Source organism: Pleurodeles waltl, chromosome 2_1 (assembly GCF_031143425.1).
Source record: "Pleurodeles waltl isolate 20211129_DDA chromosome 2_1, aPleWal1.hap1.20221129, whole genome shotgun sequence".
NCBI classification, from domain to species: domain Eukaryota; kingdom Metazoa; phylum Chordata; class Amphibia; order Caudata; family Salamandridae; genus Pleurodeles; species Pleurodeles waltl.
In genome coordinates this window covers 870,773,131-870,799,910 of record NC_090438.1, presented here as the reverse complement: position 1 = coordinate 870,799,910, position 26,780 = coordinate 870,773,131, and positions in this window count along the sequence as shown.

Genomic DNA, 26,780 nt, shown 5'->3' with positions numbered 1-26,780 from the left:
GGATTGCAAGGCACAGAAAGATTTAAGTGCAGAGAAATGCTCACTTTCTAAAAGTGGCATTTCTAAAATAGTAATATTGAATCCAACTTCACCAGTCAGCAGGATTTTATATCAACATTCTGGCCATACTAAGCATGACCTTCCTACTCCTTTCAGATCAGCAGCTACCACTCAAACAATGTATGAGGGCAGCCCCAATGTTGGCCTATGAAGGGAGCAGTCCTCACAGCAGTGTAAAAACAAATTTGGGAGTTTTGCACTACCAGGACATGTAAACTACACAGGTACATGTCCTGCTTTTTGCCTACACAGCACCCTGCCCTATAGGGTACCTAAGGCATACCTTAGGGGTGTCTTTTATGTAGAAAAAGGGGAGTTTTATGCTTGGGAAGTACTTTTAAATGCCAAGTCGAATGAGACAGGATTAAGGGGCTACTTAAGTAGGTGGCACAATCTGTGCTGCAGGCCCACTAGTAGCATTTAAACCACAGGCCCTGGGCACATATAGCGCACTCCACTAGGGACTTATAAGTAAATTAAATAGTCCAATTGGCTATGATCCATTGTTACCATGTTTAAAGGGAGAGAGCATATGCACTTATGATTCCTTTGCACAATTGTGTGTCATTTGTTAAATATGGTGCACGATGAGTTAGGAAATGGCCTTGGCTCATGCTAAAAAAATGAAGCACAAATGTACTAGCACAGCTGTGCTTCATTTTCCATAAATATGGGCCCAAATGTACTCCAGCCAAGTTTTATATTAAGTCACACTTTTTACAGTAAGATACTCACATGGACTTCAATGAATGTCGAAGCCAGTGGAACAAGGATATAATACTAAAAGCATATATGAAAAATAGAAACAAGAGATACACTTTTGTATCTAACTTATTAAAATATTAAATATATATGGTATTACAAATATATAAATGTTATGAATTTTTTAAATGAAGATACACCAACATAATGGTAAATATAGCTAGATTTGGTAGAAGAACATCACATTCACCATACCTGCTAATGATAGGGGTGGGAAATACAGTACAACAGTCCTTATTCAACCACACCAATCACCAGGTTTAACTCAGATAATCACCAACCAATCTCAGGCAGTCTCTCCAGTTAAAAAGGTAAGCCACTGCCAAAACAAATCTTTCACTGTGTTGAATGCCTTTGTTGCCTCTACCCTCATTTTGAGCAACAATCACTAGAGCATGAGAGAGCAGCAGTACAGGCAGAGAATCACAATTTTGCCTGTGTCTAGGTAAGTGGTATTTCCTAGAAACTGCTTCTCTACAGACCTCTTCCTTGATGTTGATGGAGACCAAAAGTTGGAGCTCACTTCACCTATAACCCATTCCACAGCAATCCCCGTACATTTTAGAATCTCTGGCTGCACTTCACTTTCAATAGATTTTTCCAAATGGCCACTCGGGATCTGCTGGGCATATCAAGGCTAAGGCAATATCTTTGCTTGGAGCGAAGAATTATGGTGCATCACTAGTCATGTGGACCAGTGGACCACAACAGTAAAGCTAAAGTGAAATCTCTGAGCCCAACCATATTAGCAGGGAAATTCATAACTAATAACTCAACATTATACACTTTGTTCATAAATTTCAAAGCAGCGTTTGACAAGGTCAAGCTCAGCATGCCCTGAAAAACAAATAGAAAAATGGAGAATGCCGCCACCTCTGCTGAAACCCACTGAGTCATTATATACTAATACATGGATACAGATCAAATTTGGCTAAAATGGAATTATATCAAGAAATATGCAGACTTACAAGGGCTGAAACAGGGCTCCGATCTGGCCTCTATTTTATTTGATCTTTACATTGCAGACCTGTACACCTCGATCAACCAGGTGCAGGTAGATCGCACAAACTTGTCGATCCTGCAGTTCTCTAATATGCAACCATATTGTGCTACTCAGTAAAACTCCTGCAGGTCTGTGAATATGATTATACCGCTTAAGTTCCTATTGTGATTTCAATAAATTCGAAATTAACAGTTATCAAATGAAAGCAAAGATTATTTAAAGGAAGATGAAAAGATGAATAAAGAGAAAACATTTTTAAATACAAATATCGGGGCATATTCTTTGATCAGTGACACTCAAAGTAAGGCCCAGGGGCCTAATGCGGCCCTCCTGACCTTTGCTTCCCCCCCTCACCCCGTTCAAAACGGGAAAGCATTTATTTACAAGTTGATCGAAATTCAAGAAAGAAGGGGGGTCTGCAGAGCTTAACTTTAGGTCTACCTTCATTTTGAAAGGAATCTTACAACAAATGGGTTTAAATATGAAAAGCTCTTCTAAAAAAATCGACAAATGTATTTTATTAACATGCAGAACTCTTTCACTGTAGTATTAGTAGTGTATCTGACTACATCAGTACAATTTGTTGTTAAGGTGATAGTTTTCAAACAGGAAAATTAGAAATATATGTGCTTCCCCCCTACCCTGGCAACAATGGAAACGGGGAACTAAGGGGCAAGCCAGATGCTATGTGTACCCTTTGGGTGGTCCTTATTATACATAGACAACATTACAGTTTATTGAATCAAACACAGGTCAAAGTTTTGTCCAGCGCACATCTTGAAGGCATGCACCCCAAGGGTGTCTTACATGGAATAATGAAGAAAAAGGGGGTAAAGTGAAATAATTGCCTAGGCTCACAATTTCATCAAATTAGCAAAGCCGGAATTGGTCCCAGGGTTTTTGGTTTAACATTGTGCAATTCAGACACTAGAGGTGCATGCCTTGCTTCCCTTACACCCATGCCACAATGTGGCCCTCAGACACAGCACAGGCACCTTTCTTTGGCTCTTGGCAAAATATTTGTGAGTACCTGTAAGTAATTTGGCTTCTGGCTGGATAGGGTCTGCACTTAAGACAGGCTGAATCCACCTCTATAGTCAGGGCAAGGGAGTTATACACCCAAGATAACCCCCTGCTCACCCCCTTGGTAGCTTGGCATGAGCAGTCAGGCTTATCCCAGAGGCAATGTGTAAAGCCATTGTACAACACACACAACACACATGACACAATAAATACACCACAAAGGAAACACAACACCAAGTTATATCAAAATAAACTGTGTTGCATGAAACATCAATAGACCAAAGACAACATGTTTCAGTAATACCCTGCTACACAAGCAGTTCTCATAACATTACACAGGTTACTCGTACTCTGCAAACATAAGCAGTAGTCAGGTTCTGCAACACAAGCAATAGTCAGGTTGTCATTATTACCAAAAAGGCACAGGTCAGCAGAAACACATTATCATGAGTATCCAGACGTTACTCTGGATGTAACTATCATGGAAACATTTCTATATGGCAGGTTGTAAGCTAATTTGGTACTACCCTCCTGCAGATATACCCTTCACTACAAACAGGTCAATAATGACATAAAGGATGAGTCAGGTTATGCGAGTGAGGCAAAATAATGAGGGCAAACCGAGACACACCTGGATGAGGCCAGGTGCTCCTGCACCTCTCTTAGGGGCACTGCAGTGATCCCTTCCACAGTCACCGGATCAGGGCAGGAGCTCCTGTGCTCTGACCACCATGGGTGTGGTAAAGTGCTTAGTCAGCCCAGCAGGATCAGGGACTTCCGTCGAGGGTCACCAGCCCATCCTGCTATCGAGCGACCCCTTTGTGGGTCCCTCACGAGTGAGAGGTTCCCCCAGTAGCCACCCACCACCTAGACTTCCAAGGAACTCTGGTGCCCTTACTGGAGGAGGATGGCGGGCTCGGCCCACCTGTGATCCCTGGGCCAAGGGCTGCTCTCACGTCTGTCAGCATGCCTATCAAGAGTGCAGTCTCAGGCACATGCCACCTGGGGAAGGCAGCCAAGAATACTGTGCTTGGTCCCTCCAAGGTGGCACAGTCAACAGAATGTGGCGTCCCTTCTGTTCGCGGCAGGAGAGGGCTTCTGACAGGGGTATCTTCGCTGGATGGCGGTAGACTACCGACAAGCATGTGGCACTGCTCCGGTTTGCATCTGTCTGCTATGAGTCCCCATCCATCTTTTGGTATCTGCAGCGGCCCTGACTCCCAAAGGGAACGCCTACATGTGGGCGGGGGCACCATAAGATCGCGCCTTATCGGCACGCAAGGGGGGTACTGGTAGTTGCCACTCCACTCCTTTCTCTTCACGAGTGGGGGGCACCGCAGCACTCACCAGGCGCTTTGGAAAGACACTTTTGCAGTGCTCATGAAGCACTTTGGAACAACAATATGCAGCACCCCCAGGTACTTCGGAAAAGCAATATGTAGCGCTCCCTGAGGCCTTAGTCACAGGATAAACAAGAGCACTCTCCTCGCACTACTGTCTGGCCAGCACAAAGGGAACACAGAGCTTCAGTGCCTCCGGTGCTTTCCTTGCGCTAGAAAAAACAACTGGCCGCCCTTCTATTGTTTGTATGAAAAATACAGGGGAACGGGGACACAGCCACCCAGCCCCTGGAAACAACAAATGGGGCACAGGGCAGCAGGATCCAAGGAAGCAGGCCAGTACAAAGGTTTGCAGGCAGTGGCAGTTCCTCTTAGTGACCCAACAGGGGACAAATCAGCACAACAGCAGTCCCAAAAGTGGTTCCTGGTGAGTCTCTCCAGCAGCATCCTGTGTCCAGTTCAGTAGTCCATTAATGCCTCAAAATATGGAGAAAATCCCCAGTACTTTTTCTGATTTTGCGTAGTCTCCACAAAAAGGGGGAGAAAGGATTCCAACCAGTACTAACTAGTTCCAGGAGGGTCACCTTTCTCCAGCACAAGCTCCAGACATTAGTGGGGGGTAAACAAGCTCTTTGTGTGAGGCCACGACACAGCCTTTACAAATGCAGGTGTGCCCTACCTCTCCCTCTGTCAGCCCAGAAAGACCATTCAATATGCAGATGCACCTGTGTGACACCTACACCCTCCCTGTGAACTGGCTGTTTGGAAAGTTTGTACAAAGCCCAGCTGGCACTCTGCCCCAGATGTGGATTGGAGTCAAGCAACAAAACACCAAAGTCATAAGCACAGAGAAATGCCCACTTTATAAAAGTGGCATTTCTATAATGGTAATAAAAATCCACCTACACCAGTAAGCAGCATTGCTCACTATCATTAAAACCATAACAACCGTGCATACACTACACCTCATAGATTAGGCAATACCCCCTAGAGATAAAGTAGGGCATCTCCAATGTAATCCTATGAGCAAGGCAACACTCACAGCAGTGAGATACCAAATAGGCCGTTTGTCACAACCAGGATAGGCCACCCAACCAGGCACATGTCCTGCCTTTTACATATATAGAACCCTGCCCATAGGGCTATGTGGGGCCTACCTTAGGGGTGACATATGTAGTACAAAGGGAGTTCCAGGCCTGGCAAGTAAATGTAGATGCCAGGCCTCCGTGGCAGTAAACTGCTCACACAGGCCCTGGGGTAACAGACCTGAGACAGGTATGAAAGGATACTTCTGTGGGTGGCACAAGCTGCACTGCAGGCCCACTAGTAGCATTTAATTTACAGACTCTGGGTATAGGGATACCACTGTACAAAGATTTATAGGTAAAATAAATGTGCCTATTAAGTGTAAGCCAATCATATAAGATTTAGAAGGGAGAGCACATGTACTTTAGCCCTGATCACCAGTGATAAAGTGTTCAGAGTCCAAGAGCCAAGAAAAAGAGGTAGGAGGAATATGCAAAAAGTTTGGGGATGACCCTGTAAAAAAGGGGCAGGTCCAACAGTACCCATGTCTTAGATAGCTGACTTGCCGAGGTGCCTTCAGACAACACATACACACATTAAATCAAAAAGCCAACTCTTTTGCCCTGGCATACAAATCGTTACCAACTAAACTTCATTGCCTTTTATGCTCTGCTATCCTACAGGTGATGAAGAAGAAAACCCTACCAACAATAGCGTGCAGTCTTTCTGCTTTGCTCTCATCAGCAGCCAAGCAGTTTGGCCACTTGATTTGTAAAGTCTACAGCCAAGTTTCCAAACCTCCCCCAAACTTGGCTGAGTCACAAATAAGGCTTGATTTAATAATAATCAAGGTGAAGATCATTCAAAAGTCCATTTATATCAAACTAATGGATAAAATAAGATCTAGTAATGATAATGCACCAAAGCTAATCTGTAAAGACATCAACATATTCCAGTTGTATTAAAGGAATCAGTGGGTGCCCCTTTTAACTGCTTAGTGGAAAGAACTGACTCTAGAAGAGTCATGGACACTTCCAAGAAGCCACCAATCATTGAAGATATTGGCAAAGAAAAACTGTGAAGAACTCCCCCACAGTTCACATCATGAGAGAAGAAGAACTTGGACATCCTGTATCCTGAGGGCCTGACATATCTGGGGGAGTGGAGTCAGGTAAGTAACAACAACTTTCATGTCACTAAACAGTTTTGTCTTGCATGCTCACTCATCACCTTCCCCCACCCAATGACCGAACCACCCAACACCCACTGTTGAAATCTCCAAATACCCCTAATTGCCATGCCATATGCCAAGAAAAATTCACCTTGGGCTACAGTGTTTTGGAAAGGCATGTGAAGTCCTGGGAACTCATAGCACTACAACTCCCAAAAGGCACTGTTCCAACATTAACAAAACCAGAACTGTACACTAAATTTGAAATGTCTTGCATGTGAAACTAACAACCAAAGTAAACCAACCTGAATGGTCCATCCTTTAACAGTTCATGGCAATGGCAGCTCTGCAATGGCCCACTACCAGTGCCATTACAAGCAAATCACAGCTACAGCTGTGTCCCATACCAAACTGGACTTAGAGAAAACATCTCTAATAATGTAATATACTCACCTGGGCAGGACACCTAAAAGGAAAAGTAAACGTACTTGCAGTACATCCAGACAGAGGCCATTGCAAACTGTAACACCAATTTTGTGTACCTGCTCTGACACCATTGTGCATTGTTCAGCTTCTAGTTGGCTCAATGGTGCCATCCACTTTACTAGGAGAGAATGTACATTGTCATGTCTTCACTCAGACAAGATATGAGGGCATTTGCAGTCATTCAAACACCAACATACTCTAAGAGCAAAGAGCATGTTGTATACAATTGCAAATCTCTGTGTCCTACATTAAGTAGCAGCTGTCATTGTCATGTCAGGGGATTATGTAAAGGCAGTGTGTGCATCTCACATACCATGTTTAGTAGCCTAATTCAAATATCACTTGTTGCATCACATACACCAACTGTGTGTTTCACTTCTTCTGCAGGTAACCTTGCCATCCCCAACATGGAGAGGATACCAGAGACACACACTGTCCTTCTGGGTGAAGGACCCCAGCGAGGATAACAGCCCCGGATGTATGAACACTGAGGATGAAGCTTGCCCATCAGGGACACCTGGGCAGTCAACAACTGTCAGCCTCACCCTGCCCACAACAACTCCTCCCAGCCCTGTTGCAACTACATCACAGGCAACCATTTGCCCCCAAACCTGAGTCTCCTCATGTCAACTCTGACAAGATGGTCCTGCCCCCAGTGGGACTGGGCACACTGTGCCAGGGGCACACAGATACGAGGGGGTAGAGTGCGTGGGAGGGATAGAGTGGGGGACAGTGGATGGGTCCCCCAGGGACACAACTGACCAGTAGACCATCTCCCATGTCTTGGGAGCATACCAAAATTCCCAAGGCATGATGGGCCAGGTACTGACTATGATGGGAGAAATCAGACAACTGCAGAGGGACAACCACCAGGAAGCAGTGCAAAACGTGGCAGGCCCAAAGTGTCATCCTTCCATCCATTGCTGGGGTGCTATGGGACATCAATACTACCCTGAGTAACTTTGGCACCCAACATCAGGCCTCTTCTATTAGCCTTGAGACATCAGGCCCCTCAATATCCGTGGCTGCTAGTGGAACTGAGGCCCTGCCAGGTTAAGTGAATGCCTCAGACACTGCACCCTCTACAGCAGAAGAACCCCCCGCAAATGTGGATGTCCTTCCAGACATCCAGGAAGATCAGATGATAAGACTAAACCCACTGCCATGAAGTGAACCTCTCCTGATTGTTTCCCCTTGTGTGTCACGGATACACCCTGTTGACTGTTCTGATACCTAACATTATTTTCCTATGGTGCAAGTACACTAGACTTGTGTTTCCAAATGGTGTAGCAGTCGCCATGTTAATCTCATCCACTATGACTAAATCCTTCACTGTTAACTTTATTTCATTTCTGTTTCAATTCCCTCCTTTTGTTGTTCACTCCCCAATAAATACCACTTAATCACAGATCCTGTGTAATTGTGATGCATCAACCATATACAACTATCATGTATGACAACTATTGTACCAAAATGTTCCTCTCCAATGTTTTACTTCTGTAATGGTCATCACACATGTACTGGACAACCGGGATACATATTGCCTTGGGATTGTAACATATACATGGAACTATTCACCTGTATTGTACATCTCTACATATGTATTTCTAGAATGACAATCAGCACATTATGAAGTCATGCTGTGGACTTCAGTGTTTCTGCTTAGGTGTCATTCACTACCAACCCATAGAATACAGAAGTTTGGGACATGTCAGTCTATTACCATCCTAGGAGCTAGGCAGATTGGTTCAATGTATCATCAGCTAAAGCCTTAACACATACCGATACCTTATCCTTCCAAATGACCATAACTCATGACAGAGGTCAGTACTAATCTCCCCAGTCATGGAACCTTTCAGTTATCATGGTCAGGTATCAGTAGGCTTTCTACTCACCTATGACAGTCTCCAGACACATGCACATTGGTCTGCAATGAGAAAACATACTGATAGCAATGCACAAGTTATGTCACCTACAACACAAACCATGATGATGGTAGAGTGTCTGGATACAATATTATGACATCTGTTAGACACAAATGGACACACACATGCCACCATTTGAACTTCAAGTAATGTTCAGTATGCATATCCGAGTCATGGGCTTTGGAGCCACTTAAGACCACACTGATGGTGGTAAAAAGAACATTACATGGCATGCATAAGCACAACAGTATGCCATGGAATCCCTATTGTAACATCACATCACATACCTTGAGTCAGTTGAAGTACTGATTGATGACATCTGCCCTGATGTCTCCAGCTTCATCCTCATCATGCTCATCCTCACTTGGCATATCTGCATTTCCACTTACAGGTTTTGCTGGCTCTCACTCATCTGGTATGAATGGTATCTGACATCTCAGGGCCAGGTTGTGAAGCATGAAGCAGGCAACACTTATTTGACATACCTTGTAGGGTGAGTAGAGGAGGGCTCCTCCTGATTTGTCTATGCAGCAAAATCTTGCCTTCATGAGCCTAAAAGTCTGCTCTACGACACGTCTTGTCCTTCCGCGGGCTTCATTGAAGCGGACTTTCCCTGGCATGGTTGGGTACCTCTATAGTGTCAATAACCAAGGATGGTTTGGGTAGCCAGAGTCCCCTGTAAGGTATAATGACACCAATCCAAACTTTCATCTTGGACATACACATATATGGTAGCAGTAAAAAAGGTACAGACACACATGACATACATTACCTACCACCCGCCAGGCCCTCTCTATGTATAGTCGTGTTATCAGCAATGGGATATTGCTTTTCCGCATGATGAAGGAATCATGGACTGATCCTGGATACCTTTCACAAACGTGTGAAATATAGAAGTCAACCAAACACACCACTAGGATGTTTATAGAGTGGAAGTTTTTCCTGTTCCTATGTACTTGTTCAATGGCACTTGGGAGAACCAAGACTACATGAGTGCCATCTATGGCTCCAACCACGTGTGGAATGTGTCCTTGAGCATAGAATTGAGCCTTCATATGGACCAAATCTTCACGTTGGGGAAATCTGATGTAGCTGTCCAGGTGATTTAACAATGCAGACAGTACAGCCTCCAAAACCAGAGTAAACATGGGCTGAGACATCCCTGTAGTTAAGGTCACTGTATTCTGAAAGGACCCAGTGGCCAGGAAGTGAGGCACTGACATGACTTGAACAATTGGGATTGCAAATGGCAGGCATTATATCTGGATCCAACTGACAACAGAGATCCATAACTGTATGCCCATTCAGGCGATATATTGCAGGTCTGCTAGTAGATGATACACTGGAGGTTGTCTTGCTCTCCTCAGCCCAAGGTAACTATGGAGTACAACCCCACAATTTATGTGAATGACTAAATCCATACATCATAAGTGTTATCACAACAACGTCACACATATATATAAATCATGTCACATTAAACAGTGAATATGTGGTATTCAGCACATAGCGAGTCAAAATATGAATGTACTCTACATGGCGATACATGGCACTGACAGTTAAAGTACATCAACCCTGTTCACATGTGATACATATTTTTTCCACCTATGCCATCTTCAGATAGTCATTTGTATGGTGACAACACAGTTTCATCTACATAACCCAAAATACCTTATTTCACTTCTTCTACTAATTACGTGCACATTAATACTTGTAAACAGTAAGCCTGCACGTTAGACAATTTCATAGATATGAGGATTCAGGAAATTGACACAACTTTGATTGCCACATCATACATATTTGAGCCCTAAAATGGCAGTTGCTTGACCTACTGTACGGGACATTAGTTAGTGTCCTGACTCTACCTGCAGATATCGTCACGACAGTAGGGTGTTACAAACACAGTGGACATTGACATTGCAACACATTGCTGCCTTTTGCAGACTTTGGGCCAATGGCAACATCCGCCGGAGGTGACGGTACTGTAAGTGGTGGCCGTGACTGCCATTTTCTGCACAATCACTCACTTGACTCCTGGCAGTACTGCCAGAAAGACCGCCACAACCTGAGCTGCTGTGTACTGCCTCTGGGAGCACCCATGCTACGCACTGCAGGAGATGGGGTCCCTGCCTTCTCTCTGAAAGGGCTGGCCAAGCTCATGGAGGAGGTCCTATCCCTGTATGTACAGCTATATGGTGCACCAGAGTAGCAGGTGAGTCCATTGAAATATCAATAGGTGAAAGGTAGAGTATATGATGAGGTAGATGAAATGTGCATGAATGAAGGATTGAGCTATTAAAGTGTGGGTAGATGGTTATGTGCACATGTGCACAGACAGACTGTTACCCCTGATACATAGTAGGTGTGTGTGATGTATCTACCCTGATCCACATATGTACATTACAGCATTTACATCAATGTTGGTTTGACAAAAGTGTTGTAGAGATGTACCATTTTAAGGACATACTTATGGTCTGGTCCTATGTTTCATGTCAAAACCTGGTACTTGGTATGCATGTTGTATGCCAGACTCCACTTCACACATGGCCTGACTGCAGAGGGTGACTTTCAAAAGAGTTTGAGGTGTGGGGAAGGGTATGTTTGGCTACTTGCACTAACTTCATTGTTCAGCATACTTTTTTTGGCATGGCACATATTTACATGACTTTCTCCTCTTGTCTATGTCATCCACGCAGGCCAACTCCCTTCAGGAAAAGGGGATCTGGATTGCCATTGCCAAGAAAGTGCAGAGCCTGGGGTTCTACAGCTGACAGAGGACCCACTGAGGGAGGACCTAAGATACTAGGCCAGTAGGACTACTGAGGCCCAGCTGGGGATGTCCTCCCAAGGACGAAGAGGTGCCTGTTGGACCTTGACTCCCCTAATGGGCTGCATATTGGCAGTGCACTACCCTGAGTTGGATGGGCATAAGAGGCAGCATAGCAGCCAAAAGGGGCTGAATACTGACTACATTTATTTACATTCCTCTGCAAGGTCAGTGTATGATGTGAAATATTCTAAGCTGTGCCAATTTGGTAAGTGCCAAAGGCAAAATGTCTCCTGGGAAATCCTAGTTGTAGAGTCCTCAACATTGGTTCATAGGTGTGCACATTTTACTGTGTATAGGGACATATTACTCTACTATGTCATCCCTTCTGTAAGTAGCATTTGATGAGGCACATGTGACTGCATCATATGTGTACCACTACACTACTCCCAGTACTCTGCTGGTTGTTCCTTGCCACCTACAGATCCACACTCCCAATATCCTGATTGTAAGTTGTCCTGGTCTTTGCCCTCTGCCTATTCAAATGCCCCTTGATCCATCTCTATGTACAACATTGAGTCTGGCCAATTGAGTACATGCCTATTATTCCTGAGGTTTCCAATGAGTGTCAACTTATTGTGAGGCTGTGATCTCAATCTGAGATTTCACATGCCACACTTGCTGCATTTACTCAGATCTGTTAGGAGGTGTCCCCATTCGTAAGTGTGGACTAAACATTTGCACATGTGATGCTTCCTCAGAATGGACATCCTGCATGTACTAAACCATGGTGGTATGACTAGACTCCTAGTGCAACCCATATCTTTGATATAAGAGCTCAGAATATTATACCATGTACATGTTCTGTGTATGGTAAGTGGCTACACAGCAACTTCCAATGTTGTGGGAATGCTAAATAGGTCAAAACATATTGGTAATTGGTACGATCTAAACAGTTTTTTGCCACCATCATGTGTACATTCTTAGGCTCAAACATAAATCAACATTGTGATGCAACTTTAACATACTTCCTTTTGCTATTTTGGATATGTGATGTAGGCTTTTGATATGGAATCCCATAGTTTGTACTGACTAAATTGTGTTGCAGGTATTGTAGTTCACCTTCACATGTTTTTGGAATAGTATATGTAGTCATTCATTTGGCGTGCCTCAAGGTGTATGTCTCTATCATATTAAGATCAGAAGTGTACTGTGCCATTGTAATGTTAATATGCAGGTGTAAAATTGCTCATGTCTGAAGTGTGGATAGTGATGTTGCCACTTAAATAATGGCCTATTGATGTTGCCACCCATCATGATTAGTTGTACTGTATGTGGCCTTAATGCACATGACAGGTGTCCATTGTATTTATGGTGTTGGTAAGTGCCTGTGCTTGCCTGGGGATAATTCCTGTGGGCTACGTTTGCCCCTATAAGTATACATGACTTTGTTTACAGGTGGAGAAATACTTAGATGAGTAGCTCCACAAAGTATGTATCGTCCTTTCCTACACAACTATTAGGACATGTGTTGCTGACATGTGTTTGAACTCCATCATACTCCAATTATTGAAAAGGTAGTTATAGCTATTGCATGTTTGCAAATGTCAAGTGTGAAGGTTGTGGACTCTGTGATATGAAATGGTTTTGGCTTGTATGCAACATGCTGTCATGTGTTTGGCTCATGATGTGGTTCCTTTCCTGGTACATGACATCAGCCAAAATGTAGGTAGATGTGGATTTTGTGTATGAGATATGTTGAAATGAATGTTGCCACTATTTACCATTGCTTGTTTGTTGGTTGACTATGTTGCTGTGGATAGGGACTCAGATTCAGGTGGCAAATCAGGTTGTCATGGAATGGTTATTGTGATTGCTCTACTGACGTGACAGTATAGTAGGTGTGTGATAGGTGGAAGGCGCAGGACCTTGAGGACTGGAACAACCGCTCCATTTTGAAACATTGGAATCAACACCTGGATGTCCTGAATCCGCTGAGGCGGAGGATAGGCCCAATTCAATGTTATATCCAGTACTGCCCCTATGAACGGTAGGCGCTGAGAGGGCTCTAGGTGAGACTTGGACACGTTTATCGAAAAGCCCAGACTGAACAACAACTGAGCTGTCATCTGCAATTGATGCAGCATGAGTTCTGGAGACTTAGCTTACATCAACCAATCATCCAGTTAAGGGAATACTGATATTCCCTTCTATCTGAGACTTGCTGCAACCACCGCCATCACCTTCGTGAAGACTCGAGGTGCTGAAGTAAGACCAAACGGTAGAGCCATAAACTGGTAGTGTTGTGACCCCACCACAAACCAGAGGCACTTCCTGTGTGACTTGACAATAGGGATATGAAAGTAAGCATCCTGCAAGTCGACTGACACAATCCAATCCTCTTCGTTCAACGGCAGCAGTACCTGCGCTAGAGTCAGCATCTTGAGTTTCTCCTGTTTGAGGAACCAATTCAAAATCCTCAGATCCAGGACTGGTCTCAATCGACCATCCTTCGTGGGAATCAGGAAATATCTTGAATAACAACCCTGACCGCTTTCCTGCTCTGGAACCAACTCCACTGCACCTTTTGATAACAGGATTTGAACCTCCTGCTGCAACAACAGGAGATGGTCTTCTGAACAAAATGAGGGACAGGGAGGGAAGGGAGGGGGGAACTCCTGAAAAGGAAGAGCATATCCTTTCCTCACAATATTTAGAACCCAGGATTCAGATGTGGTTAACTCCCACTCGTGGAGAAAAATACGTAATCTTCCCCCCTACAGGAGAAGTATGGCTCTAAATGGGCAGAAAACTAGGGCTGCTTCCCTCGATGTTGTCCCCTAGAGGAAGAGGATGATGCAGGGTGCTGCTGAGTGGCCAATCTTGTCCAAACCCTCCCCCACCCTCTAAAGGATCTATATGGGAGGCTGGCAGGCTGTTGGACTCTGGACTGGGGTCTCCCATGGTAAACGGCTCCCCGTCCAAACCCCCTGAACCTCCAAAAGGACCTGAAAGGGGTAGTAGTGGATACCTGCAGACCCAAAGACATTGCTGTGGCCCTAATCTCCTTAACGCGCTCTAAGGCAGAGTCAGCTTTAGCTCCAAACAGCTTCTCTTCATCAAAAGGCAGCTCCAATAGATGTCCAATCTTGACATCTGACAAAAAGCCAGAGGACCTCAACAACGCATGCCTCCTGGTAGCGATAGAGGCACCCATCACCCTGGCCACTGAGTCTGTAGAATCAAGACCAGACTGGGTAGTCTGATTAGCCGCAGCCTGACCTTCTGATAGGAGTTCACCAAATTGTCCTTGCATCTCCTGCGGCAAGTCTGGAACCATAGCTTTAGCCGTGTCCATCAGGGCGTGCACATATCTACCTAACACACAGGTAGCTTTTGCTGCTTTCAGGACCATACTACAGGAAGAAAAAGTCTTCTTCGCTGACTGCTCCATTCTCTTAGACTCCCTGTCCGAGGGAATCACAGGGAAGGAGCCTGGTGCAGAACGTGTGGCACATGAGGCCTGAACTACCAGACTCTCCGGGGTGGGATGCTTTGACAAAAATCCCGGATCTCCAGGAGCCACACTATACCATCTTGCCACAGATCTGTTCACAGCTGGGGAGGACACAGGCTTCCTCCATACCTCTAAAATAGGCTCTGTAAGGGCATTATTAAATGGGAGCAATGGTTCTGCTGAAGACGACGAAGGATGCAGGACCTCTGTTAAAATATTTGTTTTCACCTAAGCAGCAGGCAACGGCAGATCCAAGAAATCTGCCACCTTCCTGACCACAGATTAGAAAGAGGCCGCTTCCTCTGTAAACTCCCCTGGAGAAGAAAGCTCCTTCTCTGGGAAAGTGTCTAGCCCACTGGCCGAGTCTAGGCCTTGATATTCCCCCAGGGGCTCCTCAATCAATCCTTCTTCCAGCAGCTGTCACTGGTACTCCTGCTCCTCTAAAAGCCTTAGTGCTTTTCTGCGCGACCTCAGCCTGACCTTCAACCTTAGAATCGATGTAGAGTTGGCCGACGTCACTGACACCGTCTTCAAGACTGAAAGACGCTGACCAGGAGAAGAAGGAGACACACTACGGTCCAATCCAGATCCATCCATCGCCGGAGCGTATCCCATTGGTGCCATAGACACCTGAGGTTCCGTCATCGACGTCGACTGATAAGGCGAGGTCGTCGGCTCTGCAGATCTATAAGGCGAAGTCATCGGCGCCGAACCGGCACCCTCAGCCAGATAAAAGGGCATAAATGGTGCCACCTTGTAAGGACCCATGGGGCCCAATGTAAAAGCCAAAGGACCCGTGGGATCAACCGGTGCACCAGCAGGGGTCATAGCATTAAACATATTAAACATGGCATTTAAAAATGCCACCGGATCAGCTGCCGGAGCCGGGAAGGCAGGATACCGCTGGTCTTCATGCAGCACTTGCGCCGGCTGAGCATCTGAATCCTGCACCCCAGATGAAAAGCGAGGACTCTCTTGAGGTGTGACCACCTCGAAGACCGACGGTACCGGAGAAGCCTGAGGGCTTTGAGGCTGTGGAGTCACCGTATGACTAACCTCCCACGTTGCACAGCTCCATCTAGATGAAGACCTGGACCTTGAATGGCATTGAGCCAAACGACGCCAAGAGTCGTTCCTGCGCCGCTTCTTATGTTTTTTTGAAGAAGTGTGAGAAGACAATCTACGATGACTTCTATGTCCTTTCTTCGCCTTAGCCAAAAAGAGTTTGGCTTCTCTCTCCTTCAGCACTTTCAGATTCATGCTTTGGCAGGACACACACTCCTCGATGTCATGCTCTGAACTTAAACACTAAAGGCAATAATCATGAGGGTCCGAAACCAACATGTGACCCCCGCACTCCCGACAAGGCTTAAACCCTGACATCCTAGGAGGAGACATTGTAACCAGAGACAAGAGGGAACACCTTCGAAACAGTAGCAACAGCTGGGAGAAAACCGTTAGCGTCGAAGTCACTGAAAAAAGGTAACTGATGTCAGCACGCCGGCGAAGACCTCTTATTGTCACGGTGACGTCAGACGGAGTCGCATGGATGCCGTGCAATTGTGATGTCCTCGTCAACTTGGAGAGCTGGGAGAAACTTTTCTGTTGAATGCTGGAGCATTGGGAGAATTTATAAGGTGAGGAATCCACAGTTAGTTGTAACCTTCAGAAATATATTTTAAGTGGAATTTCCCATTTGGAGCAGATAGTGAAGTTATTTTCTGAATTGCCACTTTTAGAAAGGTGGTATGTTCTTGCTTACCCCAATCTGTGCCTCTGCCCATAGCTGAATACAAGTCTGCGTCAGGATGATAGTTGGGCGGCTTGTCCACAAATTCTAGACAGTCACAGAAAGGGAGCTGAGGTGTACCCTGCATATCCTGATGGACCATTACCAGGCTGATGGGTCTTCCTGGGCTAGAGTGGTGGGAGGAGCTGACACTTGCGTCTGAAAAGCGCTGTGCCTGCCCTCACACAAATCTGTCTGCAACCCCCTGAAGTTTAAAACAATGCCAACAAGGAAGATATTCATAGGATTAGGGCGCTCACAGTAAATCCATCAAAGTAATAACACATTCCGTTCATGGTACGGTGCTTCTGACAAGAGGATCTTCCTTAGTCCTCAAGTGTTTCAAGGGAAACAAAATAGAAAAAGAACAGATGTCAGAGCACTCATGATATCATAATTAGAAGTAACATATATGTCCAATCTTCTTCGTAAATGACAACAAACTCGAGTTTGTCTCAAAGTCCAGTTTAATTCAAAATGTTCTAATATCCTCCATAAGAACAGCCAACACGTGTTTCATCCTATGAGAGGTTTCTCTCTTAAGGACTTCATCAGGGCTGAAAATAGATAAGAGTAGTGTACAGAGCGATGGTTGGAGCAGAAACTGGATCAAATGCAACAGTGACAATAGTGTGATAAACAAATCTATGATCTATTGTGACTTATGTGAAAATCATCAAGAGAAGAGCTAATGCCCAGTTAAATATAATACAAACCCACAATTTTTTTTTTTTTACAACACAAAGGGAAATATCCTGATCTAAAAAAGAATTTCAGTCTAAAAACAAAATTACCATGTGTAAAAATCAAAGTGCCGAAGGTTCATATAGTGAGAATGTGCACGTCACCATCGAAAATCAAATTTTAAGTAAAAATCCATCTGAATATAGCAGAAAGGGACCCCGATTCGTGTAGAATATTCGAATTAAAAATGTAAGAATATAACAAAATTAAAGTCAAGGAAAAAATCCTGCAATAACCCATCATAAGTCACTGCAGAGATAAATCTGGAACATACCTTCGTTTCCATTATAATGTAAAGTGGAAAGAATTCACAAATACTAGGAGAGAAGTCTATATAGAAACAAAAGGAAAACACAAGACATAAACCAAGAGTCCATATCAAGTAAGGGATATTTAACCATCACCAAGTAATTCAATGAACATAAAGGGGCGAGAAAGCCTCCACTAACCTTAATGTCATATGTTCAATCCAAAATAACCATTATATCGAGGTAGTCTCCGTTCGTATCTAAGATGGATTAAAGAGCACATAAACAATAATGTGATCAGCTCCATCGCGTAGACTCCAAAATATCTTGTTAAAATATCCTAGATGCCGAAAATCAGACTACAAGGGGATACCCAGTTATCACTAGAAACCAAATCACTCACCTCTCATAAAGAAATCTAATAGAAGTAAACTTAGGGAAAAAGCCGCACGGTCCAATCCACCCTGCAGCGTTCTCGTATCATCAAGCAGCATAGTATACGAGCGCCCGGGAATCGGACAAACTTTAAAGCCTGCCCGCGTTTAGTGTAGAAATGGAGAAAGGGCTGTAACTGTCCAAAACGGGCGCCATATTGGAATGTCTCCAATACTCAGTATGGAGACAGAATACATATCGATTTGCCATCTTAAAGGTCTCTATTGTCATATTCGAGTATCTAGGGTCATATTGGAATGTCTCCAATACTCAGTATGGAGACAAAATATATGTCGATTTGCCATCTTAAGGGTCTCTATATCTAGGAGAATGAGGTAATGTCTAAAACGAACGCCATAATAAAATGTCTAACATATTCAGAATGGAGATAAAAACCTTAACGATATGCCATCTAACGGAATTCTATGTCTAAGAGAGTGGGGTAACGTCCAATAAGTCGTAATGAGAGGTAAAGAAGGTCTTAATGTATAAGGAAAAATGTCAGTGAAAAAGCCATCCAAGTAATTATCATAATAAATAGCAGAAATAATCCTGTTGCTATAGGAGCCGAAACAATAGTGAAAATTTGATTAAAATTTTCTGGCCAGTCCATGCAAAGAATCTCTAAGTCCTACTGTTAGTTATGACTTCCAGATAACGAAAATAATTATTTACTCCCTCATAACAGTGACGCTATCAGGATAAGTACAAAATGGGATAAAAAGGGAAAATAATCGAAAAAGCAGCCAAAAAACGACGATAGTACGTGCCACATTGAAACCATATGCAACCTATATTAAGGCCAAACAAAGTCAATTCGACATTCAAGAAGAATCTCTAAGTCCTACTGTTAGTTTTGACTTCCAGATCACGAAAATAATTATTTACTCCCTCATAACCGTGACGCTGTCAGGATAAGTACAAAATGGGATAAAAAGGGAAAATAATCGAAAAAGCAGCCAATAAACGACGATAGTACGTGCCACATTGAAACCATATGTAACCTATATTAAGGCCAAACAAAGTCAATTCGACATTCACGGAGAATCGCAATGTTAGTGTATCCTCCAAAATAATACAGTATTAGTATGTTTACAATAGATACTGAGAGTCTAACGTATAAATCACATTCTACGCGACTAGACACGCGTAAGAATTGACTATGAGTATGTTGTCAAGACATAGATAGGAGCACCGTACAGTACAAACATTGATGAGAGTCCAGCATTAAACATGGTAATTGCAAATACAAGTGTGCATTATCTACTAAGAAGTATTAAGTGGAGGTACATTTCTAATAGACTAACATTCTAAAACATTTGTTGTGCAAATTCACAGGAGGGCAAAGTACATTTCTGTCAAAAACAGAGAATAAGTTGAGGACGATAAGTTAATCCCCTAAATAGTATTCCATCTCAAAGTTGGTGTTAAGGCCATCTTCCACAGCTCTAAGTTTTAAAATCCAATAACATTCCCTTTTTCTGAGCGCTAGCTCTCTGTTTCCCCCCCTAGGGTCTCTTTTAATGAGATCAAACCCAAAGAATTCGAATTCACAAGAGTTAATACGTTCAGGGCCACTCAAAATCAGGGCGAGTGAACATTTCAGAGCCCTCAGACAGGATGATGGGAGATACCCCATAGTAAATCACATGCGACATTGCCCTGAACGTGGAAGATGGCCTTAACACCAACTTTGAGATGGAATACTATTTAGGGGATTAATTTATCGTCCTCAACTTATTCTCTGTTTTTGACAGAAATGTACTTTGCCCTCCTGTGAATTCGCACAACAAATGTTTTAGAATGTTAGTCTATTAGAAATGTACCTCCACTTAATACTTCTTAGTAGATAATGCACACTTGTATTTGCAATTACCATGTTTAATGCTGGACTCTCATCAATGTTTGTACTGTACGGTGCTCCTATCTATGTCTTGACAACATACTCATAGTCAATTCTTACGCGTGTCTAGTCGCGTAGAATGTGATTTATACGTTAGACTCTCAGTATCTATTGTAAACATACTAATATTATTTTGGAGGATACACTAACATTGCGATTCTCCGTGAATGTCGAATTGACTTTATTTGGCCTTAATATAGGTTACATATGGTTTCAATGTGGCACGTACTATCGTCGTTTATTGGCTGCTTTTTCGATTATTTTCCCTTTTTATCCCATTTTGTACTTATCCTGACAGCGTCACGGTTATGAGGGAGTAAATAATTATTTTCGTGATCTGGAAGTCAAAACTAACAGTAGGACTTAGAGATTCTTCTTGAATGTCGAATTGACTTTGTTTGGCCTTAATATAGGTTGCATATGGTTTCAATGTGGCACGTACTATCGTCGTTTTTGGCTGCTTTTTCGATTATTTTCCCTTTTTATCCCATTTTGTACTTATCCTGATAGCGTCACGGTTATGAGGGAGTAAATAATTATTTTCGTGATCTGGAAGTCATAACTAACAGTAGGACTTAGAGATTCTTTGCATGGACTGGCCAGAAAATTTTAATCAAATTTTCACTATTGTTTCGGCTCCTATAGCAACAGGATTATTTCTGCTATTTATTATGATAATTACTTGGATGGCTTTTTCACTGACATTTTTCCTTATACATTAAGACCTTCTTTACCTCTCATTACGACTTATTGGATGTTACCCCACTCTCTTAGACATAGAATTCTGTTAGATGGCATATCGTTAAGGTTTTTATCTCCATTCTGAATATGTTAGACATTTTATTATGGCGTTCGTTTTAGACGTTACCTCATTCTCCTAGATATAGAGACCCTTAAGATGGCAAATCGACATATATTTTGTCTCCATACTGAGTATTGGAGACATTCCAATATGACCCTAGATACTCGAATATGACAATAGAGACCTTTAAGATGGCAAATCGATATGTATTCTGTCTCCATACTGAGTATTGGAGACATTCCAATATAGTGCCCGTTTTGGACAGTTACAGCCCTTTCTCCATTTCTACACTAAACGCGGGCAGGCTTTAAAGTTTGTCCGATTCCCGGGCGCTCGTATACTATGCTGCTTGATGATACGAGAACGCTGCAGGGTGGATTGGACCGTGCGGCTGTTTCCCTAAGTTTACTTCTATTAGATTTCTTATGAGAGGTGAGTGATTTGGTTTCTAGTGATAACTGGGTATCCCCTTGTAGTCTGATTTTCGGCATCTAGGATATTTTAACAAGATATTTTGGAGTCTACGCGATGGAGCTGATCACATTATTGTTTATGTGCTCTTTAATCCATCTTAGATACGAACGGAGACTACCTCGATATAATGGTTATTTTGGATTGAACATATGACATTAAGGTTAGTGGAGGCTTTCTCGCCCCTTTATGTTCATTGAATTACTTGGTGATGGTTAAATATCCCTTACTTGATAGGGACTCTTGGTTTATGTCTTGTGTTTTCCTTTTGTTTCTATATAGACTTCTCTCCTAGTATTTGTGAATTCTTTCCACTTTACATTATAATGGAAACAAAGGTATGTTCCAGATTTATCTCTGCAGTGACTTATGATGGGTTATTGCAGGATTTTTTCCTTGACTTTAATTTTGTTATATTCTTAAATTTTTAATTTGAATATTCTACACGAATCGGGGTCCCTTTCTGCTATATTCAAATGGATTTTTACTTAAAATTTGATTTTCGATGGTGACGTGCACATTCTCACTATATGAACCTTCGGCACTTTGATTTTTACACATGGTAATTTTGTTTTTAGACTGAAATTCTTTTTTAGATCAGGATATTTCCCTTTGTATTGTAAAAAAAAAAAAAAAAATTGTGGGTTTGTATTATATTTAACTGGGCATTAGCTCTTCTCTTCATGATTTTCACATAAGTCACAATAGATCACAGATTTGTTTATCACACTATTGTCACTTTTGCATTTGATCCAGTTTCTGCTCCAACCATCGCTCTGTACACTACTCTTATCTATTTTCAGCCCTGATGAAGTCCTTATGAGAGAAACCTCTCATAGGATGAAACACGTGTTGGCTGTTCTTATGGAGGATATTAGAACATTTTGAATTAAACTGGACTTTGAGACAAACTCGAGTTTGTTGTCATTTACGAAGAAGATTGGACATATATGTTACTTCTAATTATGATATCATGAGTGCTCTGACATCTGTTCTTAACCCCCTGAAGTTTGTTTGGGGCCAGGGCAGGGAAAGGCAGAGTCTTGTACACTACAAAGACTTCTTTTGTAAGTTTGCCTACTTCAAAGAAAAACATGGGTATATGTTCTGGAGCTCTGACACCACATAGCTAGAATCCTTCTGGACTGAGGAAATTCTGCCAGGAAGAAGAGCTGGATGTTGAAGGAGGAACTTACACTGTGGTTGTTGCTTTGTTGTGCTGGCTTGCTGCTTGCTGATTCTGTCCTGGGAGTGAAATGACTGGACTTGGCTTTCTATACCGTCCATAGTTTCTGCAAAGGCTTGGACTGAGCTTTTGTCCTGTTAGAAAGTCTCAGGGACATAACAGACTTCACCTGCCAGCGTCTGGGCTCTCTTGCTGAGAGTCCTGACTTGCCAAGTGGTATCGATTTCAGATCCTGGCCCTTTTGGAGTGAGTTCTGGTGTAACAAAGAAGAAACTAGTGCATCCACTTCAAGAATGACTCTTCGGAACTGGCATCGCTCTCTGACATGGCGCCACTGCATGCACCCAAGCCATAGTCCACTCTGAGGTCAATGACCGTGACCTACAATGCAGGCCTGACACTGCACCAAATCCTCTGCAGTCCTACCACAGTGTGAATCCAGAGTACCGTGTCACAGACGTCTGTGGCACCCAACTCTGCCACAGCACCGGTGGCCCTGTGTGTGATTGTGACACTGCAAAGTCGACGCATTGCTTCTCGACCTGCTGTACTCATCGACCTCCTTGGGTGTGTGGGTGCCCGCGTTTGTGTACTTTGGGAGGGTGCGTCACAGACACACTGGGAGTTGACACAGGGGACGTGTAAATGGTAGTGGGGGTGGTGAGTGCAGGTGAGCGGGGTGTGGTGCTGGGTGTTCTGGTCCGAGTCCTAGTGCCTGTAGATGTAGTGCATGCAGGTGAGAGTGTAGATGACACTGGGAGGGAGGAGGGAGACGACGAGGAGGGGGACACAGTGGAGGCAGTGGATGTTGTTGTGTCTGTATGTGGGTGATGCTTGTTTGAATGCCTGTGGGTTGTGTGGTGCTTATGTTTGCCTGAGCTACTTTTGTGTGTTGAGGTGTATGCATGCTTGTCTGATGGTGTGCTTGGGATAGGCTGGGGTACAGGGAACTGGGTCTGGGTGGAGGAAGTTGGAGGGGGGAGGCTAGACACAGGGACAATGGCTGCCATCAGTGCTGAGGCCAGAGATTGCAGGGTTCAATGAAGGGCAGCCTGACCAGAATGAATGCCCTCCAGGAATGCATTACCTTGTTGCAACTCCCTTTCTACACCCTGGATGGCATTCACAATGGTAGACTGCCCAACAGTGAGGGACCTGAGGATATCAAAGGCCTCCTCACTGAGGGCAGCAGGGGTGGCAGGGGCAGGGGCTGAGGTGCCTGGGGCGAAAGTGATGCCCACCCTCCTGGGTGAGCAGGAACGGGGCGAAGGCTGAGGGGCTGCTGGGAGGGCCGTGCTGGTATGGGAGGTGGAGGCTGTACCTGTAGAAGTGGGGGGCACAGACGGTGCCGCCACCACAAGGGAGCTCCCATCGGCGGACGAGTCTGTGTCGCTGTTTAATGATCCGGTGACCGACATGAAGCTCCCCTCGCCCTCCGTCCCACTGGTGTATTCAGAGTCTGTGGTGTGGCCCTCCATGGCCATGTGGGATGCAGCTCCCTCGTGCTCCGGTACCACTGTACCTCCGCCTGATGATGCTGATGCACAAAAGAACACGGAGAGCACAAAAAGGGGGGGGGGACGACAGAAGAAAGACAGGTTGAGTGCATGGCTTACCGCTACCGTTGGCAGACAATACAGACACAGCAGCCCCCTGCACTACGCCGTGCTCTTGGCCTACACAGATGCAATTCCTGGCATCTGCCCTACATGGCTATGGTGGTCATCTACACACATAGATGACACAGGGGCATGTATACTTGTACTTGGCACTCTACAGAGGTGGGTTGGAGTGGCACATGGCCTGCATTACGGAGGGGCCCAGCCTACAGAACTCGCCCTGGCCTAGGGAAACCCACAGCGCTCCTCCCCTACCCAGACCCCTCCACTGCACGCAAAGTCCGCTGAATGAGAGTGTACTCACCCCCTTGTGTCTGCTGTGATGCCCTCAAGCGCCCATCCAACTCAGGGTAGGCCACCGCCAGGATCCGGAACATCAGGGGGGTCATGGTGCGACGGGCACCCCTCCCACGTTGAGAGGCCATCCCCAGCTGAGCCTCCGCCGTCTTCTTGCTCCAGCGGCGAATGTCCTCCCATCTTTTCCGGAAGTGGGTGCCCCATCTCTGGTGGACCCCCAGGGTCCGGACGTCCTTGGCGATGGCACGACAAATGTCCTTCTTCTGATGGGCGCTGACCTACATGACATGTACAGGGGAAGAAGAGAAGTCATTAACAACAGCACCGTCGAAGTGGGTGGCCCCCAACCCTACCCTTGCCATGTGGCACATGCATTCACAGTCCTTCATGTTCCCTGAACTCTGCACCGTTCCTAGTGACATCCAGCCCTCTCCACCCAGGCATAGCCCATACAACGTGCTCCCTGTGTACTTACCTGTTGGTCTGGAGGACCGTAGAGTAGCATGTACTGGGGGAGGACCCCGTCCACGAGCTTCTCCAACTCCTTAGCAGTGAAGGCAGGGACCCTTTCCCCAGACGCAGCAGCCATTGTCTCTTCCAGACCGAGGTCACAGCAGCACTTGCAGTGTAGGTCCTCTCCTGTCGAAGATCAGGTATTGAGTGATTGAACAGATAGAAAATGGTGGTCACGTCCGCGGCGGTGATGTCCACGGTGGTGCGTCTCATCACCGGTGGCGCACTTCATCATTGGCTCCTGGGACCCATAGGGTCCAATGTTAACCAATGCAGCATTGCGCTGCGGTCTACGACCGCCTACCGCGATGGTGTACAACGCCAGCGCAAATACCTCACATCCCATTGTCCCACTTTAGAGGTCAGGCAACCGCCATTTCAGTGGCCCACATGGCCTAATTACCAACTGCGTCACACATACCTAGGCCTACACTCAACACACATACAGGAAGAGTTTTGTATTTTGTGTCGTGTTCTGTGTAGCTGTGGGTACATACCTGGGAATTTGTTGACTCTGTGGTCGCTGTTGTCCTTCCTAGGCACCGTCAGCTGGGACATTTGAGGAGATGGCGGAATCCTCCAGTTTACCGACCGCTGGTGGACCTGTTAACAATGGAGGAGCGACATTTGATCATCACCTACAGGTTTGACCGTGCCACAATCCAGGAACTGTGTACCCAGTTGGAGCCAGACCTGATCTCACCAATCCGCCATCCCACAGGAATCCCCCCTGACGTGCAGGTGCTATCAGTGCTCCATTTCCTTGCAAGTGGGTCTTTTCAGACAACAGTGGCCATGGCATCAGGGATGTCCCAGCCAATGTTTTCCAATGTGTTGTCCAGAGTGTTGTCTGCCTTTCTGAAACACCTAAGGAGCTACATCGTTTTCCCACAGGTGGAGGATTTGGCTACAGTGAAAGGTGACTTCTATGCCCTTGGTCATATCCCCAACATCATAGGTGCTATTGATGGGACCCATGTAGCTCTGGTCCCCCCCGCAGGAGTGAACAGGTGTACAGGAACCGGAAGAGTTATCATTCTATGAATGTACAGATGGTATGTTTGGCAGACCAGTACATCTCCCAGGTAAATGCTATGTTCCCTGGCTCAGTGCATGACGCCTACATCCTGCGGAATAGCAGTATCCCGTATGTGATGGGTCAACTCCAGAGGCACCGGGTGTGGCTATGAGGGGACTCTGGTTACCCCAACCTGTCATGGCTATTGACCCCAATGAGGAATCCCAGGACCAGGGCAGAGGAAGGCTACAATGAGGCCCATGGGTGGACTAGGAGGGTGATCGAACGCACCTTCGGCCTCCTGAAGGCCAGGTTCAGGTGCCTCCATATGACAGGTGGTTCCCTATTCTACTCACCAAAGAAGGTGTGCCAGATCATCATCGCTTGCTCGATGCTTCACAATCTTGCTTTGCAACGCCAGGTGCCTTTTCTGCAGGAGGATGGTCCAGATGGCGGTGTTGTGGCAGCTGTGGAGCCTGTGGAGAATGTGGACAGTGATGAGGAGGAAGCTGAGGAAGAAGACATAGACAACAGGGAGTCAGTCATACAGCAATATTTCCAGTGACACACAGGTGAGAATATTTTTGTTTACTATTACATTCACTTTCACACTTCTACCTCTATCCTGTCTGTCATTTAGTAGCAGTATTTGGTAACTGAGTTGTACCTTTCCATTAC